Source organism: Zingiber officinale, chromosome 3A, assembly GCF_018446385.1.
Source record: "Zingiber officinale cultivar Zhangliang chromosome 3A, Zo_v1.1, whole genome shotgun sequence".
Lineage (NCBI taxonomy): Eukaryota > Viridiplantae > Streptophyta > Magnoliopsida > Zingiberales > Zingiberaceae > Zingiber > Zingiber officinale.
The window spans coordinates 17738411-17744296 of NC_055990.1; the positions used below are offsets into that span (position 1 = coordinate 17738411).

The 5886-nt window shown below is 34.5% G+C and overlaps 1 long non-coding RNA gene across 1 annotated transcript; it reads left to right on the forward strand.

The window, feature by feature from the left end:
• The first annotated feature begins 2965 nt into the window (after positions 1–2965).
• LOC122051225 lies at positions 2966–4255 on the forward strand. The gene is made up of 3 exons (XR_006131399.1): positions 2966–3449; positions 3539–3612; positions 4185–4255. It is a non-coding gene; the product is annotated as an uncharacterized LOC122051225 (long non-coding RNA).
• Positions 4256–5886: the final 1631 nt, after the last annotated feature.

Consider the following 5886-nt stretch of genomic DNA (forward strand, 5'->3'; position numbering starts at 1 on the left):
TCACTCATTAGGACTTTCACCTAGCTTCACTCACTAGGATTTTTACCTAGCTTCACTCACCAGGATTTTTCCACTGCCTAACTTTACTCACAGGGACTTTCACCTGTCTGACTTCATTCACCAGGACTTTCACCTGTCAGACTTCACTCACCAAGACTTTTCTAACTAAGTATCCGATCAACACTGATCCACTTGGATTTTCACTTATGCCAACCTTCCTATTGAACTTTCCTTTGTCTGACCTCCAATTAGAACTTTCCCAGCCAAGTATCCAGTCAATATTGACCTACTCGACTCTTCTTCACACCGAACTGGTCAAACCTAGATCAGAGGGAAATTGTCCAACAATCTCCCCAATCGGACGATTGCACCTGCAATCTCCACATATTGTCAAACATCGAAACTCAAACATCAAGACTCAAACTTGAGCTAACTCAAGCTTAATCAACTCGGTTAACCTTGACCTAGGGATATTGCACTAACATAGTCGATTTGCCACTCTAGCCGACCCACTACTCTAGCCGATCTACCACTCTTCCTGGTGATTCGCCACTCATCCTGACCGACCCACCACTTCGGTCGATCCATCACTTTGGCTGATCCGCCATTTTGGCCAATCCGCCACTCTTTCTAGTCGACCAGCCACTTTTCTGAGGTTGACCGACCGATCACTCTTCTTGGCTGAGGTGAGTCCTTACAAAAGCTGAGTTCTCAGGATGGTCAATATTCCTTAGTCGAGTCGACCACATCTAAGAGTGAGGTATGACTTGATGCTAGAGGGGACTCAGTCGGCTTATCCTCATAGCGCATAATGGTCCATCAGCTCAATATTCTTCTTTTGACATTTTATGTCATAGAGAATAGAGAATATTCTGCATGTAAGTTATACATTAGAAGCTTCCTCTCTGCTAAACACAGAGATTATGAGTTCATTTTGGGAAATATGTTAGAACATCTTTATGGTCTGTCCTTATATAGAAACACTTTGAGATTCGTGGATATACAAATAAGGACACTATAAAAGGGAATTTCCAGTTACAGGCACAAGTATGCAATGTTATATAATTTTACACACTCGTAGCTATATTACTCATCTACTCGACTTAATCACTTACTTGAGCATCAAATGACCTATGTCGTAGACCTTTTTTTTTGAGTCGGTTGCTAATGTTTTTTGTGATACGCAAGACAATGAGGAGTCTTCGTTTGGTCAACATTAGAGTCATCTTTTTCGAACAACTATCTTTTTCTCTTTAGGACATAATGAATGACTTATATAAAAAGATATCATTATAAATAATCTAATATATGTTATTCTAAATTTATATTTTAATAAATATCTACATTCACATTATATAAAAAAATATATCCCCATGAAAATATCATAATAATGATTTATTCTAAATCATGCCCATTTTATATAAATTTTAAACAAATTTATTTTTCTCTTAAATTTTTATTAAATTTTAAATATATTTTTAACAAAAAATTATACAGTTTCAAATTATATTTAAAATATTTATTTATTTATTTTTTAAAAAACTTATTTATAATTTCACCTCAAATTCATTTTAACTTTCTTCTAAAATATTCTGCTTACCTGATATTTTATTATTCGTGAAACAGATTATTATTTTCATAGTCACTGATTTATTTAAATTTGAAATAAATTTTAATTCCATCTTAATTTTTATTAAATTTTAAATAGATTTTTTTTATCCGAAATCATACCATCCGTTTGTAATCTGTATAAAAAATTATTTATAATTTCATCTCAAATTCAGTTAAACTTCCGTCTCAAATTTATTTTTTACATTATATTTTATTAAAGTGAAACATATTAATATTTCCATAATCAATCTATGTCTCCAACTTATCTAAATAAATTTTAATTTCATCTAATTTTTTATTAAAATTTAAATAGGTTTTTTTCTTAAAAAAATCATGCCGTCTCAAATTCAGTTTAAAAATCATAATTAATTTTCTTTATAAAATATTATATGTAATTTTTTTTATCAAATTTGTTTTAAATTTTCATTCAAAAATAAAAGTGAAAATAGATTAATAATTTTATAGAAAATCTGTCTAATTTATAAAAATTTAGAATAATTTTGTTTTTTTTAAAAAAATCTATTTCTAATACGCTTGTTGCATCGAATTGAATTAATTCTTCCTACATGCATAGCTTTGTTAATGTATAGTTTTTATCATGAGTGTTTTTGACCTTACCGAATAGTTACATTGGAATTGAAATAATAATAATAATAATAATAATAATAATAATAATAATATTATTATTATTATTATTATTATTATTATTCATCCAATGTAACTATTCGGTAAACTCAAAAACACTCATGGTAAAAATTATTATTATTATTATTATTATTTCTTTGAATAATTTTAAAAAATTAAAGGATTGTTTCGTGAGAGAGAATATTCTTATGTGGGTGCACGTGGTTAGAGTTGTCCATTTGGACTGGATCCATCATATTAGTCCTTTGTTAAATAATTTAAGTACGTTGGGTTAAAATTTTATCAATCTAAACTCAACGCGAGCTGATTCGTCTAAGCCCGCGATACATATGGATCGACTTACAGCAAGCTTGGGTTGTCCGCAGGTTGAAAAATATATGTAAGCCAAGTTTTATGTCAATTTATTATCTTTCTTTGTTATAATTATATCTCATTTACCTTTAAAATATCTATTTTTAGATATACTTTATAAAATATGACACCAAAATAATAAATAATTAATAAAGATATTTGAGAAATAATTTTATTGAATTTTTAAAATTTTTTAAAAATTTTCTGAAAATTTTTTGAAACTACGAATTTAAGAAGATGAATTTATTAGTTAAGTGAAAATCTATTTGTAATGTTCCAATTAATTTAGAGTTGATTGAGAAAATAACCTAAACGTTAATTGGGAAAGCCTTAAGTTTATTTTTTTTTCCCTATTTCATTTGCGCCGATTTCCTTTTCTATTCTTCTCGTGCCCTAGCCATCACCACCGTCCGAACTCCTCTTCCTCTCGCCTTTGCCCAACGCCGTTGCAGACGCTGCCGTGGGAAGGAGGGAGCTGCGGATCTCTTCGTCGCCACTCCTCTCCTTTCTCTCTGCGTCGAGTTCCCCTCTTCCTCGCGATTTTCTCCTCTCCCATGTTCTGCCGAACGTTGCCAACCCGTCACCATCGCTGGTCGTCGTTCACGGTCACCTCGTCGCCGCCTCGGCCGGAAGTGGCTAGCTCGCAACCAGACGCGGCCAGCCGCAACCACTGCTGCTCACCCCAATTTCGATCAGTGCCCTAGTTCTCCATCGCCGCCCTCTGCCCTAAACCGAGCACGTTTCCTTCCTCTGCACAGGAGCCGCCGCTGGTTTCTTGACAGCCATGAGCGAGGTCATCAAACTGTCGCCGAATGTTGAAAGATATCAGATTTGGCTTGAGCGTAAGTTATTCTTAATGTTAGAGTTGTGTGGATTTGATTGCATACTCTGCTTGGGATGTTGAGTTCGGTTGTGTGATCGATTATTGCAGATGCCGGATTTCTTCGTTTGTTTTGATGTACGTCTATATGATGGTGGGGAATTTCTGTACTGGTGTGGTTCCCGGTGAGTTCTGGAACTTTGTTTTAGATATGTGATTTGGTGATGTTTTCTGGGATTTTGTATAGATGGGAGGTTTTCTGTTTTGGTTCCAGATGAATATTTGGATGATGGGGTAAGCTGTGTGTAGAATATGATTTTTGGTTGTTGGAATTGAGTGTTGTCAATCCGTTTATGAATGGAGGTTGGTTATCATATTGGGGTGGTTAACAATTGATCATGATAGATTTGAAGATTATTTTAATTAATTGGTTATCCATGTTCATGATTGATAGTGGCATGTGTATGATCAATGGTTGGATTGATAGTTCATTCTTATTGGAAGGATAATCAATTATTGTGATAAGAGCTAATGGATTAGTTGAATGACCAATTCATATTTTGGTTTGGATAATTGGAGTATGTTAACAAGAATGATTAACTAATTGAACTGGATTAATTCATAAGGAGATTAGTTGTGAAAGAAATGTTGGATCATTAAATGAGATTAAAATGTGAATTCTTAATCGGATTAGGATTATGTTTAGTTATTTAGTTATGATAAAACTTAGCTATACTGTACATCATGTGATTTGCAGGATTTTGATCCGAGATGAGACACGTCTCGACGTGGGATTGTATTGGCACGATTATCGCAATGAAGGCGGGTACTTCTTGCTTTATCTCTTTAGTACATTAATCTTAGTGCATGAGCTATATTTTCGGATAGTTCCTGTATTTATCTTGACTCCACTTATATTTTTCCTGCGTTTGATACTTCTACTCAATCTTTGAGCTACTCATTTTTGTATCTATACGGTCCCCCGTTGCTGTCCATATGATATTTAGCAGATACTGGATATATAGATACCAGATACCATGTTTACTTGCTTTGACTGCTACTTATTCATGTTTAGTATTGAGCATGCGACTTCATGTAGCATTCCTGATTTCATATATATATATATATATATGATGACAATAACATTGTTCGCATCATGTCATTGCATGCATTGCCGGTGACTTTGGCTCCCTTGTGGTTGAGACAGTCGTTGGCCTGGGTCGCATGCTCGGCCACTCATGGGTAGTGGTAGCTGGAGCGTGCCACTTGTCTTGTCGTGCCCCCCACTCGCACACTCATGGGTAGTGATAGCAAGAGTCGCGGGCAGCAGGGACCCCGTTGCAGACGTAGCTATTCAGCTGCTAAGCAACTGTCCCCTCGGTCATTCGAGAGTAGTGGTAGCTGGAGTGGTGTACAGTCTGTCATTGTACCGACCTCTTGACCATACAGGGGTTGTGGTGCAGAGAGGTGAGCGGGGTGACCATCCGCGCATACGCTGTTATTATTATACCTGCTGTTATTGTTGTTTACTTATGCTGCTGTTGCTTACTTATGCTGTTATGCTGACATAGGTTGAGATATATACCTGTGATATGTGTTTAGACACTGGCTTACCTATGGTTATTATGTATATATTTCACATGTTACCCATGTAGATATGAGCAGTATTGTAGCAGGTCTTTGCTACACCTTACCTTCTACTACTAGCCTAGAATATGGTTTCAGGTATGGATACTTAAAGTAAGCTATATAATAAATATCAGAAAGAGACTAGAAAGTTCAATGTGTCGTTGGAGCTATTTTAGCCATGTAAGTCTCATACAGACAAATCCAACTAAGTAAGCTATATTTGCAATGCATGTATGAACTTCCACAGAAACACCTAGGTAAGTTATTTAATGGATGTAATTATATATCGTAAAACCAAGGTAAATTAAATTTTGAAAAGCATTGATTTCCAATTTAAAAATCTCATTGGTTGTCCTCCTAATATAAAGACATTAGAATGACAAACTATTAGATTTTTATACCATACTCATTTCGACAAGTGTATCACCTTGACATGGTTATGAATGAGAGTTGTGACAAGTCGAGTAACAAAGAAAAACAAACTATGCATAACTCCTAAGCTACAAACAAACTATGCATAACTCCTAAGCTGATTGATAAGGGCATGTTTTGGCATTAAATCATTAAGAATTTAAACATAAATATAAATAACATTTTAAAACATAAAATAAGAAATTAGGTAATGGACAATTAATCAACATTTCAATTTTCATAAAGTGAGGAAGGACGATGAAACTTAATAAATAGAGGAATCCCTAAGGGTGCGTTTGGTTTGCACCGTTTTCATTTTCATTTTCTGGAAAATGCGCGTTTTCTAGAAAACAGAAAACGACTTTTTGTCATTCTCTGTTTTTCTAGAAAACGATAGCCAAATTTTTAGAAAACGCGCG